We start from the raw sequence: 15411 nt of genomic DNA, 5'->3' as shown, positions 1-15411 counted from the left end.
AAAGGCCCCGTGGGAGTGCAATGGGCCCCTGTCTTGCTGCTTAGCAATAATGGTATGGGTTTAGGTTCTGCTGTGTGTACTGGTGGTTGACTGCCCCCCAGCCCAGAGTGTGCATGGAAAATTGTCTGGCAGCCTCCCTGACAGCAAGCAGTGATAGTGCCCATGAAGGGGACCTTGTTGGGCCCGCCCCTTTCACGGTTATCGCTTCTCGGCCTTTTGGCTAAGATCAAGTGTAGTATCTGTTCTTATCAGTTTAATATCTGATACGTCCCCTATCTGGGGACCATATATTAAATGGATTTTTGAGAACGGGGGCCGATTTCGAAGCTTGCTTCCGTCGCCCTATGCATTGACCCGATATGGCAGTATCTTCGGGTACAGTGCACCACCCCCTTACAGGGTTAAAAAGAAAGATTCCTACTTTCATTGCTACCTGCTTGCTGGCTAGCCAGCTAGCCAGCCCTGTGGGCCTTGCTGCTGCTGCAGCCAAAAAACAAAAGGTGGTGCTGCTGCTGCTGCTTCTGCTGCTTCTGCTTGTGTCTGGCCGCTGTTGGAGCGTCCAGGCACAGGACTTCTGCTGCTGCTGACTAAATGGCCTCCTTAATTGGATCATTTGAGTAGCCAGCACACCTGTGCAGGTAGGGCATGACATGATAGGCAGCTGCCTTGATAGCGGGTGGGTGCTGAATGTTCCTAATTGACAAAATAAGATTAATGCTTATGAAGAAATATAAAATCTCATCCCTTCCCCAATATCGCGCCACACCCCTACCCCTTAATTCCCTGGTTGAACTTGATGGACATATGTCTTTTTTCGACCGTACTAACTATGTAACTATGTAACATAACATGGGGGGGGGGTCTCCTGGCTGTTCACACAGGTGTGTCATTGCTGTACATTGACCATGCATTGCTTCTGTGGTATTGCAAAGGCAAAGACAAATGCTTCCAGCCATCCATTGCACTAATGGATTGGTCATCAGCTGGCTGTCTATGTCCCGCATCAATATAGACCAAAGTACAGAGGGTTAGGCTATGCTATTGTGCACCTACCTGATGCATCAGAAGGTGCGAGGCCCTTGCTAAATTCTGTGCACAGACTTTGAGATCTATACTTTAGACTGTATCTAAACCTGCTCCAACATGGACTGACATTCTGGCCTACTTTCAGCCGATGCGACTTGTCTGTCGCTGAACAGTCGCTTTTTATGTATTCAGCACCTATGTATAATGTTGTAAAAATGCTCTAGAAGCTAAAGTCGCAGAAATGTCACACATATTTGGCCTGCAACTTTCTGTGCGACAAATTCAGACAGGAAAAATCAGTATAAATCCTTAGAAAATTATCCCCCAGTGTCTCCATCTGCTGGCGGTATTGAATAAGCATTGCTGCACTGATGGGGTATGCATTAGACGAAAAAAAAGAAGAAAAAGAAGAATAATACGCCCAGAAAAGAGGCGAAAAGGAGAAAAACGTAAAAAAACGTGAAAAAAAAGTAAGAGGAAGAGAAGGGAAAAAAAGGTGGAAATGGGTTTAAAAGTGATTTCGGCGGAGAAATATATATATATATATATATATATATATATATATATATATATATACGCGCACACACACACATATATATAAACGTATTCTCCGTTGAGATATTGCAGCCGCTGCTGTGTCCAGGCCCAGGAGCCTTAGCACTGTGCTGTGATGTCACTCAATACCACTGACATCACTAGGTGTAAACAACATCTCTCCTTTGCTGTGTATGTGACTATGGAGCTGTTTGGTGATGTCGTCTATTATGGCCTTCATAGAAGCAACAGGAGATTGTTGCATCCATCTAGAACCCTCAGAACTACAGTGCTATGATGTCACTCACTTCCACAGGCCTTGCAGAGTGTAAACAACAACAACCCAGCTTTGTTGTGTATGTAACCATAGGGATTTGTGATGTCACCTAGAACCTTCACAGCAGCGACAGCTTTATGAGGAGCATCAGCACTGCTCTGCCTGAGCAGAACCATCACCGCCATAGGTTGTCAAATAACCCGGGTTTAACCCACACAGGTAAGTCCAATGGGGTGCAGGCATGTCCTCTATGCTTACAGCTTCCCGTGGGTGTTGGTTTGATACCGTTTGGGGACAGCCAAGGAGGCATCTGCAGGCAACAAAGGTAGGTGTGTGCTTGTGTGTGTGTTTCCTATGCAGATCCTAAGCCCAGTGTCACATGCAAGTAGGAGGAGTAAGAAGGGTTCCTGGCAAATCCGGGTTATGGATTGCATTTAAAAAGGCCCCGTGGGAGTGCAATGGGCCCCTGTCTTGCTGCTTAGCAATAATGGTATGGGTTTAGGTTCTGCTGTGTGTACTGGTGGTTGACTGCCCCCCAGCCCAGAGTGTGCATGGAAAATTGTCTGGCAGCCTCCCTGACAGCAAGCAGTGATAGTGCCCATGAAGGGGACCTTGTTGGGCCCGCCCCATTCACGGTTATCGCTTCTCGGCCTTTTGGCTAAGATCAAGTGTAGTATCTGCTCACTTGGTCTGGTCAGAGGGTGTCTGGGGTACCCGGCTCCTTGGCCTGGGGGGATCGTCCTTCTTAACGGAGGGACTTCACCCCCCTGCTGCTATTAGGGAGCCGGCTTAGTCCCCAGACAACGGGAGGCGATCACCCTTCACTGCCCACTCTTTGGTGGGGGAGTGTTTTTCTGTCCCTGCCTGGACACGCCTATTGAAGATGGAAGAGATCATGGACACCTCTCAATCTGCTGGAGAGGAGGTTCCTTTTTTTGGGAAGATCAAGAATGGGGTCCGGATCCTGCTGAAAGACCTTGAGAAGAAAAGAAGAGGACTTTCCTTTGTAATGGAGGAAATTCTTTTTGGAGTTTTGGAAATTGCAAAGACACAAATCCTTTCCATGTTGGAATTTCCAAAGAAAGGGTGCTTTGATGTTATTTTGGTTTCCGAAGAGGATTATGATTTATTTTGGAAGAAATTTGAGACAATCAAGTCTGATCCAGTGTGGGAGGGCGTGGAAGTCATTCCCCACTTTCCCAGGAGAGAAAGAATTTTAACGGTGAGGATGTATAGTCCTTACGTCCCTGAGGAGGATATTATAATTCTTTTGACCCAATTTTGTGAGGAAATTGCGCCACTTGGCAAAATTTATAATCAGTATGGAGTCTGGACAACAAAGTGGAGATTTAAAGTAAAGTTCAAGGAAGACGCAGATGGAAGAGTTCTTTATCCCCCTGCCCGTTTTAAAATAGGGGTTATCAATGGAGATATGTTTTTTGCAGGTATGCAGAATTTCTGTAGAAAATGCAAGAAATATGGCCATTTAAAGGAAGAGTGCACCTCAATGTGGTGCCAAAAATGCCAAAAAGAAGGTCATGAAATTGAATCCTGTAGCCAAAAAAGTAAATGTAATTTATGTAACAAAATTGGTCACATGTATGTGAACTGTCCAAAGAGGAAGAAGAAAAGAGAAGAAGAAGTTTCTGAACAAGAGCCAGAAATTAAAAGATCTGTGGTAACCCAAGAGCCAAAAATTGTTGGAAAAGAGATGATAGTAGAAGAAAAGAACATTGGAGAGCATAAGAGTAAAAAGAAAAATGAAGAGCCGGTGAGAAATTTAAGAGGATATTCAGGGTCTTTCCAAACTATTTTGGAGAGAGCTCCAGATGAGGAAAGAGAATTGTTCTTACAGGACCTGGATAATCTATTATCCACCTTTAAAGCCCAGTTGCCTGCAGTAAGAAACAAAGTTTATGATTCTTTTCGCCTTGACGTGGATCGATTTATGGTAACTTATAAAATACCGGCCTGGTTGGCCATCCCAGTAAAAAGGGAAATGGAAAAAGGAAGCTTAAGCTATGGTTTAATTGATTACTTGGCAGTTTACGCCCGGAGAAAGGGAATGAATTTGTTATAATTTTGGAATGTTTATTATTTTTATTGTTGTTATAATATTTTATTTCAATTTGTCTTTTTTATTTTAGGAATAAATAAAACTGTTACCTGATGATGAACAAAACAATCGAGTCCATATAAGATCTTGGAGCTCTGATTGAGTTCTGAGGGCTAACTTAAAAAAAAATCTGTTCTTATCAGAACAGATTACCTGGCAGGGGAGATACCATGATCGCTACGGTCTGAAGAACTCCAAGCATTGTGGTAGAGATTTTGCGTAGTACGATTGCAGTACTTTTCGTTCTTATTAGAACCGCATTTCTCTAGAGCATACCACCTGAAGATCGTCTCCTGCCTGCCTCGGAACATCTGAAGAAGGAGAAGATCTTGAAGACTGCAGCTCCGGAAGAAGCTGACGAAGAACCTGGAAGAAGGGAATCGGCGGTGAATTCCGGAACAGCGGCGAAGAGGAAGGCGGCGCAGAATCTTTTCGAAGAAACTCGCTGCCTCTGGAGAAGGATTTGCATAGCTCCTCCCACCGGGACCGGATCTGCATAGCTCCTCCCACCCGGGAAAGAAGACTTTGCGAAGCCTCTCTCCACAAGCAAGCAAGGAAGCGGAAAAGAGCCTGCTGGAAGAAGCCATGGCCTCAACCAGCAAGTCCACCCAGGAGGCTGCAGGGCAAGGCCTGGAGGTCCAGCCCCAACCACAGCAAGCTTCAACCTCCACCACGGCAAGGCAGAAGGGCGGCAGAATTCCTAACCTGGAAGCTCCAACCCTGGAGCCCTGGATGAGGCAGACTGTTGCCTTGAAGCTCAAGCCCGTGGACGGAAGGGTGCCGGACATGTCCCACGACGTGTTCTGCAAGAAGATGCTGGCGGATCAGGGCTTCCCCACGGCTGACACCCTGGGAATAGCAACCTTCTTTTCGGGAATCTTCTACATCACCTTTGCCACCATTGGGACCTGTAGAAGATACTGGGAGGTGGTGAAAGCGGCGAGTCCCGAATCCCCTTTCTCTCGCTTTGTGGGCAACTGCCTTATTCAAAGAGAGGAGAGGCGGGTGACGGTCTCAATGCGGAACCCACACACCCCAGGCACGGACATCTCGACCTTCCTGAAGCGCTTCTGCACCGTGGTGAGGGAGCCCACCCGCATCCTGAACTCACTCGGATACTGGACCTGCAAGTGGTCTGTGGTCGTCAGACTCAACAAGAACCCTGCTTCTCCAGACGGACTACAGCACCTGCCAACGACATTTTCCTTGGGCAACTCCACAGGACTTATCTTCTACCCGGACATGCCGCAGACCTGCAGGAGATGTGGCAAGATGGGCCACGAGGGCAAGGACTGTACGGAGGATGCCTGCAGGTATTGCCGTGTGACAGGTCACACGACCAAGGACTGCCCCAAGAGCAAGACCTGCAACCTCTGCGGACTGGCAGCCCACAGCTACAAGGACTGCCCCCAGAGGGAGAGAACATGGGCATCTGTGGCAGCGAGAGCACCGAAGCCAGCCCCAGCTCCGGAGCCAACACCACGGATGGCCAAGCCGACCAAGGAGGGTAAGAAGGCGAAAGCCACCACCCCTGCCCCGTCCCGCCCCTCCCCTGCCCCTCCCGCCCCATCCCCTGCCCCTCCCGCCCCATCTCCTGCCCCATCCCGCCCCACCCCTGCCCCATCCCGTCCCACCCCTGCCCCATCCCGTCCCACCCCTGCCCCATCCCGTCCCACCCCTGCCCCTCCTGCCCCATCCCGTCCCACCCCCGCCCCTCCTGCCCCATCCCGTCCCACCCCTGCCCCATCCCGCCCCACCCCCGCCCCCCGTACCCCACCCCGGCCCCCCCCCACCCCACCCCGGCCCACCCCTGCCCCGTCCTCCCCTGCCCGGCCCACCCCTGCCCCGTCCTCCCCTGCCCGGGCACTCTCTCCTGCCCCCCGCCCCACCCAGCCTCCTTTCTCTCCTGGCCCAGCAGCACCTAACCCCCCTCCAGCTGCTGGTGCCCGCCCTTCGGAGGACTTTCCTGTGCTTCCTCCCCCAGGTACCATACAGAGGAAGAGGAAAGGAAGGGACAACGTATCAGAAGAGTCCCACAAAAGAAAGATAATCGAGACCTGCGAGACCCCTCAAGCTTCAGATGAGGAGGAGGAGATGGAGCAGGTCTGCGAGAGCCTTGAGGCTTCAGAAGGAGAGGAGGTGATGGAGCAGGCCCAAGTGGAGCAGGTCCAAGCAGAGCCAGTCCAAGCTCAATCTATGGAGGAGCTGCTGCAGGACCCAGAGGTTAAGAAAATCCTGGACACTCCGTCCAACACGGTCTACGACGAGTTCTTGGAAGGGCGCTACGAGAAGCCACAGGAGCCGACAGGCGCCAGAGAAGAGGACCCGTCCGACCAGACTGGTAACTAGTATCAGAACTAACCTCTCTTTTTATTCCCATGGCTGATCTCAACATCTTCTGCATTAATGTGAGGAGTATTAGAGCTTGGTTCAGATTTCAGACTGTTCTTACGTTCTTAGATTCCCAGAGGTGTGATGTTTACATGTTGCAGGAATGTGCTTTGTCTGCTTCTAGGTCTTACAACCATCTGGCCAGGCAGTGGCCTCACGGCCCTTCCTACTGGTCTGGTGGGGGCGACAATAGGTCTGCGGGGGTGGCCATCCTGATCAGGGGAGGTAACTTTGCACTTGATTCCGTCCGGGAGCTCGTCTGTGGCAGACTTCTTGTCGCAGACGGTTCCTGGGCGGGTGAGCCCGTGCGGCTCATCAACGTGTATGCCTCCCCTGAGAGGGATGTCCGACTGGAGGTTCTCCAGGCCCTGCGGGCTGAACTCGCCACCACTAGAGCAGTAGTGTTGGGTGGTGACTTCAACTGCCCCATTGAGGTGGACGGGCGCAGTTCTGGCACATCCGCCAACCTGGACGTGACGTCTAAACTGCTGATTGAGATGGTGACGGAGGCATCCTTGCAGGACGTTGTCGGGTCCATCGGGAACGGCTCCGTAAACTATACGTGGAGCCGCCCCGATGGCTCGCTCCGTTCTCGGATAGACTTCATCTTCACTTCGAGAGCAGTCAGAAAGGTGTCGTACTCTATGGTCCCCTGCTTCTTCTCTGACCACAGGGCCATTCGATTCCGGGGGACTCTGGGCCATGGATTCCCACCTGGCCCGGGCTCCTGGAAGTTGAATTGTGCCCTGTTGGAGCAGAGGGAGGTCATGGAGGAACTTAGGGATGCTTACCTTGTATGGCGAAATGACAAATGTCTGTTCAAGTGCATCAGCGATTGGTGGGAATATGTTAAAGTCGAATTCCGTTGTTTCTTTCAGGCAAAAGGCAGACAACAGGCGTGTGCGAAGAAGTGGGACTTGAGGAAACTGCAGCGCGAGCTGCGGTCCCTGCAGGACCTGCTCCAGTGTGGCTGGGACGTCAGGGAGGAGCTGGAGGAGACCAAAAAGAGCTTGAAAAGGCACTTTGAGGAGGAATCCAAGCGAATCGTCTTTCGTTCCAAGGTGGAGAACCTGGAGAAGGGTGAGAAATGTAACTCTTTCTTTTTCAGGAAGCTCCATGCCGGCCACACGCCCCTGACTGAGCTACGAGATGAGACCGGACACATGAGGAGCGGCAAGGAGGAAGTGATGGGGGTCGTCCACGACTTCTACAGCAACCTCTACGCCCCCAAGTCATCCGACCCCGAAGCCGCCGAGAGGTTCCTGTCAGGTGTCACTAACGTTGTTGATCCCGCAGGTGCGGCGGCTATGGACGATCCCTTGACGGTGGGGGAGCTGCTCTCTGCCGCTAAATCCTTTAAGCCCGGCAGGACCCCGGGCAGTGACGGTCTCCCGGCCGAGCTCTACGTAGCGCTGGGTGACCTGATCTGTCCGGACCTGTTGGAGGTGTACGAGGAGATGGTGGTGGGGGGCAGAATGCCTCCGTCGTTGAGGGAAGGGATGATCACGATCTTGTATAAGCGGAAGGGGGAGAGATGTGACCTGAAAAACTGGCGTCCCATCTCTCTCCTGAACGTGGACTACAAGATCCTCGCCAAGGTGCTGGCCAACAGGCTGAAACCTGTCATGGGGCAGATCGTCCATCCGGACCAGACCTGCAGCATTCCTGGCCGCAGGATTGCCGACAGCCTTGCCCTTGTGAGAGACACGGTCCATTACATCCAGGACCGCGGGGGCCGCGCCGCCCTGGTCAGCTTAGATCAGGAGAAGGCGTTCGACCGTGTCTCCCACGCATTCATGGACAGGGTTTTGCACAGGCTGGGTCTGGGGAAGATGTTTTGCTCTTTTGTTAACGTTATGTATTTTGACATTTACAGCACGGTGTTGGTGAACGGCTGGAAGACTGACCCCTTTCCTATTCTTTCAGGGGTTAGACAAGGCTGCCCTCTTTCACCTCTCCTTTTTGTTTGTGTTATAGAGCTCTTCGCTGAGACTATCCGGCAGAATGGAGAGATCAGAGGGATCACCGCACCAGGACCAGATCGCCACGAGGTCAAGTGCTCGCTCTACATGGACGACGTGACCGTCTTCTGCGCTGACCAGCGTTCGGTGACCGCACTCGTCCAGACCTGCGAGGACTTCGGCAGAGCTTCGGGGGCAAAAGTCAACTGCGGGAAGTCGGAGGCCATGCTCTTCGGGGAATGGCACCTGGCTTCTTCCGCCCCCTTCCCCTTTGCTGTTAAGCCGGACTTCATTCAAATTCTTGGAGTCTGGTTCGGGAAGGAAGGAGCGGCCCTTAAGTCTTGGCAAGACCGACTAGGAAGGATAAACTCGAAGATCGGACTGTGGAGCTCCAGAAAGCTCACGATGGAAGGCAAGGCACTTGTCCTGCGGAGTGAAGTTTTGCCTGTGCTCCAATATACCGCACAGGCCTGGCCTCCCCATACCACCGTTTGCAAGGCCATCACCCGGACAGTGTTTGGCTTCGTCTGGGGCAAAATGGACAGAGTCAAGAGGACCGTGATGTACAAGGAACCCCGCAAGGGTGGGAAGGGAATACCCGACATCCCCGCTCTGCTGAGGGCCTCCTTTGCATGTGTCACGGTGCAGCGGACTCTTGTAGAAAAGACTGGCTCAGCGGGCAGGTCCATGTCTCGCTTGCTTCTCATGCCCCTCTGGAGACAGCTGGGCTGGGACAAGTGGGACAGCTCCATCCCTTACAACTGGAACACTCCCTGGTTCTATGGGGATGTTGTCCGGTTTGTGAGGGAGCACCAGCTGGAAGGACTGAAACCAGACCTATGGAAGCCAAAGACAATCCACAAGCTCATCCGAGCTAAGGACTCGACCGAGCTGGTTCCGGGACTCCCCGCAGCCACTGCAGAGACAGTTTGGAACAATGTGGCCTCAAAGCGGCTTACCAATGGACACAAGGACTTGTCGTGGATGGCCGTCATGGGAGGTCTCTCTCTCAGGTCATTCATGCATGCCCGCAACCTGTGCAAGACCCGGTACTGCCCCCGTTGCCCCTACGTGGAGGAAACATCTTTCCACGTGTTTTGGCAGTGCCCCTTTGCACAGGGTCTGTTGGACGCCCTAGAACAGGAACTCAGAGAATCAGTGCCCAGGAGCTGCCTATCGTACCATTCGGTGCTTTACGGCCTGTTCCCTGGGACCCACGACGTGGAGGCCATCCAGGAGGCCTGGCGCCTTATGAACTGTTTTAAGGACGCAGTGTGGCTTGCCAGGAACCGCCTCGTGATCAACAGGGAAAACATGTCCGTCCGGGACTGCCGCAGGTTCATCAAGAACCTGCTTAGAGACTATTCCATCTTGGACAGCTCGGCCGTTGATGAGGAAGAAGAGGAGTGAAGACCCCTCTCCTTCTCCCATGTCTCCCTGAAGATACAGCCCAACAGTTTGGCCCTGTGATCCGCCCCCTCCCTACCCCCACATAGTCGCCCACACCCCTACCCCGATCACAGATTGTATTATTTGGTTTTTGTTTGATCTCTTGTGCCTTTATATTGCAGGATTGAGCTGAATGTTAGAGTAGCATGGTGTGCGATGTATAGCTTAGGGAACCTTTGCTGTGTATTGTACTATCATGCTTTGTGTGACTGTAATTTATTGTACGACTTGTAATGACTGAACGGAAAATAAAGCTCTTTCAATCAAAAATCTGTTCTTATCAGTTTAATATCTGATACGTCCCCTATCTGGGGACCATATATTAAATGGATTTTTGAGAACGGGGGCCGATTTCGAAGCTTGCTTCCGTCGCCCTATGCATTGACCCGATATGGCAGTATCTTCGGGTACAGTGCACCACCCCCTTACAGGGTTAAAAAGAAAGATTCCTACTTTCATTGCTACCTGCTTGCTGGCTAGCCAGCTAGCCAGCCCTGTGGGCCTTGCTGCTGCTGCAGCCAAAAAACAAAAGGTGGTGCTGCTGCTGCTTCTGCTGCTTCTGCTTCTGCTTGTGTCTGGCCCCTGTTGGAGCGTCCAGGCACAGGACTTCTGCTGCTGCTGACTAAATGGCCTCCTTAATTGGATCATTTGAGTAGCCAGCACACCTGTGCAGGTAGGGCATGACATGATAGGCAGCTGCCTTGATAGCGGGTGGGTGCTGAATGTTCCTAATTGACAAAATAAGATTAATGCTTATGAAGAAATATAAAATCTCATCCCTTCCCCAATATCGCGCCACACCCCTACCCCTTAATTCCCTGGTTGAACGTGATGGACATATGTCTTTTTTCGACCGTACTAACTATGTAACTATGTAACATAACATGGGGGGGGGGGGGGTCTCCTGGCTGTTCACACAGGTGTGTCATTGCTGTACATTGACCATGCATTGCTTCTGTGGTATTGCAAAGGCAAAGACAAATGCTTCCAGCCATCCATTGCACTAATGGATTGGTCATCAGCTGGCTGTCTATGTCCCGCATCAATATAGACCAAAGTACAGAGGGTTAGGCTATGCTATTGTGCACCTACCTGATGCATCAGAAGGTGCGAGGCCCTTGCTAAATTCTGTGCACAGACTTTGAGATCTATGCTTTAGACTGTATCTAAACCTGCTCCAACATGGACTGACATTCTGGCCTACTTTCAGCCGATGCGACTTGTCTGTCGCTGAACAGTCGCTTTTTATGTATTCAGCACCTATGTATAATGTTGTAAAAATGCTCTAGAAGCTAAAGTCGCAGAAATGTCACACATATTTGGCCTGCAACTTTCTGTGCGACAAATTCAGACAGGAAAAATCAGTATAAATCCTTAGAAAATTATCCCCCAGTGTCTCCATCTGCTGGCGGTATTGAATAAGCATTGCTGCACTGATGGGGTATGCATTAGACGAAAAAAAAGAAGAAAAAGAAGAATAATACGCCCAGAAAAGAGGCGAAAAGGAGAAAAACGTAAAAAAACGTGAAAAAAAAGTAAGAGGAAGAGAAGGGAAAAAAAGGTGGAAATGGGTTTAAAAGTGATTTCGGCGGAGAAATATATATATATATATATATATATATATATATATATATATATATATGCGCACACACACACATAGATATAAACGTATTCTCCGTTGAGATATTGCAGCCGCTGCTGTGTCCAGGCCCAGGAGCCTTAGCACTGTGCTGTGATGTCACTCAATACCACTGACATCACTAGGTGTAAACAACATCTCTCCTTTGCTGTGTATGTGACTATGGAGCTGTTTGGTGATGTCGTCTATTACGGCCTTCATAGAAGCAACAGGAGATTGTTGCATCCATCTTGAACCCTCAGAACTACAGTGCTATGATGTCACTCACTTCCACAGGCCTTGCAGAGTGTAAACAACAACAACCCAGCTTTGTTGTGTATGTAACCAAAGGGATTTGTGATGTCACCTAGAACCTTCACAGCAGCGACAGCTTTATGAGGAGCATCAGCACTGCTCTGCCTGAGCAGAACCATCACCGCCATAGGTTGTCAAATAACCCGGATTTAACCCACACAGGTAAGTCCAATGGGGTGCAGGCATGTCCTCTATGCTTACAGCTTCCCGTGGGTGTTGGTTTGATACCGTTTGGGGACAGCCAAGGAGGCATCTGCAGGCAACAAAGGTAGGTGTGTGCTTGTGTGTGTGTTTCCTATGCAGATCCTAAGCCCAGTGTCACATGCAAGTAGGAGGAGTAAGAAGGGTTCCTGGCAAATCCGGGTTATGGATTGCATTTAAAAAGGCCCCGTGGGAGTGCAATGGGCCCCTGTCTTGCTGCTTAGCAATAATGGTATGGGTTTAGGTTCTGCTGTGTGTACTGGTGGTTGACTGCCCCCCAGCCCAGAGTGTGCATGGAAAATTGTCTGGCAGCCTCCCTGACAGCAAGCAGTGATAGTGCCCATGAAGGGGACCTTGTTGGGCCCGCCCCTTTCACGGTTATCGCTTCTCGGCCTTTTGGCTAAGATCAAGTGTAGTATCTGTTCTTATCAGTTTAATATCTGATACGTCCCCTATCTGGGGACCATATATTAAATGGATTTTTGAGAACGGGGGCCGATTTCGAAGCTTGCTTCCGTCGCCCTATGCATTGACCCGATATGGCAGTATCTTCGGGTACAGTGCACCACCCCCTTACAGGGTTAAAAAGAAAGATTCCTACTTTCATTGCTACCTGCTTGCTGGCTAGCCAGCTAGCCAGCCCTGTGGGCCTTGCTGCTGCTGCAGCCAAAAAACAAAAGGTGGTGCTGCTGCTGCTTCTGCTGCTTCTGCTTCTGCTTGTGTCTGGCCCCTGTTGGAGCGTCCAGGCACAGGACTTCTGCTGCTGCTGACTAAATGGCCTCCTTAATTGGATCATTTGAGTAGCCAGCACACCTGTGCAGGTAGGGCATGACATGATAGGCAGCTGCCTTGATAGCGGGTGGGTGCTGAATGTTCCTAATTGACAAAATAAGATTAATGCTTATGAAGAAATATAAAATCTCATCCCTTCCCCAATATCGCGCCACACCCCTACCCCTTAATTCCCTGGTTGAACGTGATGGACATATGTCTTTTTTCGACCGTACTAACTATGTAACTATGTAACATAACATGGGGGGGTCTCCTGGCTGTTCACACAGGTGTGTCATTGCTGTACATTGACCATGCATTGCTTCTGTGGTATTGCAAAGGCAAAGACAAATGCTTCCAGCCATCCATTGCACTAATGGATTGGTCATCAGCTGGCTGTCTATGTCCCGCATCAATATAGACCAAAGTACAGAGGGTTAGGCTATGCTATTGTGCACCTACCTGATGCATCAGAAGGTGCGAGGCCCTTGCTAAATTCTGTGCACAGACTTTGAGATCTATGCTTTAGACTGTATCTAAACCTGCTCCAACATGGACTGACATTCTGGCCTACTTTCAGCCGATGCGACTTGTCTGTCGCTGAACAGTCGCTTTTTATGTATTCAGCACCTATGTATAATGTTGTAAAAATGCTCTAGAAGCTAAAGTCGCAGAAATGTCACACATATTTGGCCTGCAACTTTCTGTGCGACAAATTCAGACAGGAAAAATCAGTATAAATCCTTAGAAAATTATCCCCCAGTGTCTCCATCTGCTGGCGGTATTGAATAAGCATTGCTGCACTGATGGGGTATGCATTAGACGAAAAAAAAGAAGAAAAAGAAGAATAATACGCCCAGAAAAGAGGCGAAAAGGAGAAAAACGTAAAAAAACGTGAAAAAAAAGTAAGAGGAAGAGAAGGGAAAAAAAGGTGGAAATGGGTTTAAAAGTGATTTCGGCGGAGAAATATATATATATATATATATATATATATATATATATATATATATATGCGCACACACACACATAGATATAAACGTATTCTCCGTTGAGATATTGCAGCCGCTGCTGTGTCCAGGCCCAGGAGCCTTAGCACTGTGCTGTGATGTCACTCAATACCACTGACATCACTAGGTGTAAACAACATCTCTCCTTTGCTGTGTATGTGACTATGGAGCTGTTTGGTGATGTCGTCTATTACGGCCTTCATAGAAGCAACAGGAGATTGTTGCATCCATCTTGAACCCTCAGAACTACAGTGCTATGATGTCACTCACTTCCACAGGCCTTGCAGAGTGTAAACAACAACAACCCAGCTTTGTTGTGTATGTAACCAAAGGGATTTGTGATGTCACCTAGAACCTTCACAGCAGCGACAGCTTTATGAGGAGCATCAGCACTGCTCTGCCTGAGCAGAACCATCACCGCCATAGGTTGTCAAATAACCCGGATTTAACCCACACAGGTAAGTCCAATGGGGTGCAGGCATGTCCTCTATGCTTACAGCTTCCCGTGGGTGTTGGTTTGATACCGTTTGGGGACAGCCAAGGAGGCATCTGCAGGCAACAAAGGTAGGTGTGTGCTTGTGTGTGTGTTTCCTATGCAGATCCTAAGCCCAGTGTCACATGCAAGTAGGAGGAGTAAGAAGGGTTCCTGGCAAATCCGGGTTATGGATTGCATTTAAAAAGGCCCCGTGGGAGTGCAATGGGCCCCTGTCTTGCTGCTTAGCAATAATGGTATGGGTTTAGGTTCTGCTGTGTGTACTGGTGGTTGACTGCCCCCCAGCCCAGAGTGTGCATGGAAAATTGTCTGGCAGCCTCCCTGACAGCAAGCAGTGATAGTGCCCATGAAGGGGACCTTGTTGGGCCCGCCCCTTTCACGGTTATCGCTTCTCGGCCTTTTGGCTAAGATCAAGTGTAGTATCTGTTCTTATCAGTTTAATATCTGATACGTCCCCTATCTGGGGACCATATATTAAATGGATTTTTGAGAACGGGGGCCGATTTCGAAGCTTGCTTCCGTCGCCCTATGCATTGACCCGATATGGCAGTATCTTCGGGTACAGTGCACCACCCCCTTACAGGGTTAAAAAGAAAGATTCCTACTTTCATTGCTACCTGCTTGCTGGCTAGCCAGCTAGCCAGCCCTGTGGGCCTTGCTGCTGCTGCAGCCAAAAAACAAAAGGTGGTGCTGCTGCTGCTTCTGCTGCTTCTGCTTCTGCTTGTGTCTGGCCCCTGTTGGAGCGTCCAGGCACAGGACTTCTGCTGCTGCTGACTAAATGGCCTCCTTAATTGGATCATTTGAGTAGCCAGCACACCTGTGCAGGTAGGGCATGACATGATAGGCAGCTGCCTTGATAGCGCGTGGGTGCTGAATGTTCCTAATTGACAAAATAAGATTAATGCTTATGAAGAAATATAAAATCTCATCCCTTCCCCAATATCGCGCCACACCCCTACCCCTTAATTCCCTGGTTGAACGTGATGGACATATGTCTTTTTTCGACCGTACTAACTATGTAACTATGTAACATAACATGGGGGGGGGGGGGGGGGGGGGTCTCCTGGCTGTTCACACAGGTGTGTCATTGCTGTACATTGACCATGCATTGCTTCTGTGGTATTGCAAAGGCAAAGACAAATGCTTCCAGCCATCCATTGCACTAATGGATTGGTCATCAGCTGGCTGTCTATGTCCCGCATCAATATAGACCAAAGTACAGAGGGTTAGGCTATGCTATTGTGCACCTACC

The 15411-nt window shown here is 50.0% G+C and overlaps 3 non-coding genes and 2 pseudogenes across 3 annotated transcripts; all 5 read left to right on the top strand.

Annotated features, from left to right (window-relative positions):
• Positions 1-200: 200 nt before the first annotated feature.
• Positions 201-391, top strand: LOC130316796 (U2 spliceosomal RNA). The gene has a single exon (XR_008864022.1). It is a non-coding gene; the product is annotated as a U2 spliceosomal RNA (small nuclear RNA).
• Positions 392-2475: 2084 nt separating this feature from the next.
• On the top strand, positions 2476-2612 carry LOC130316811 (U2 spliceosomal RNA; annotated as a pseudogene).
• A 7392-nt stretch (positions 2613-10004) lies between these two features.
• LOC130316807 (U2 spliceosomal RNA) lies at positions 10005-10177 on the top strand (annotated as a pseudogene).
• A 2091-nt stretch (positions 10178-12268) lies between these two features.
• Positions 12269-12459, top strand: LOC130316795 (U2 spliceosomal RNA). The gene has a single exon (XR_008864021.1). It is a non-coding gene; the product is annotated as a U2 spliceosomal RNA (small nuclear RNA).
• A 2084-nt stretch (positions 12460-14543) lies between these two features.
• LOC130316794 (U2 spliceosomal RNA) lies at positions 14544-14734 on the top strand. The gene has a single exon (XR_008864020.1). It is a non-coding gene; the product is annotated as a U2 spliceosomal RNA (small nuclear RNA).
• The last annotated feature ends 677 nt before the right edge of the window (positions 14735-15411 follow it).

Source organism: Hyla sarda, unplaced genomic scaffold, assembly GCF_029499605.1.
Source record: "Hyla sarda isolate aHylSar1 unplaced genomic scaffold, aHylSar1.hap1 scaffold_1960, whole genome shotgun sequence".
NCBI classification, from domain to species: domain Eukaryota; kingdom Metazoa; phylum Chordata; class Amphibia; order Anura; family Hylidae; genus Hyla; species Hyla sarda.
The sequence above is the reverse complement of the archived record's forward strand: the minus strand, read 5'-3'. Positions and strand labels throughout refer to the sequence as shown.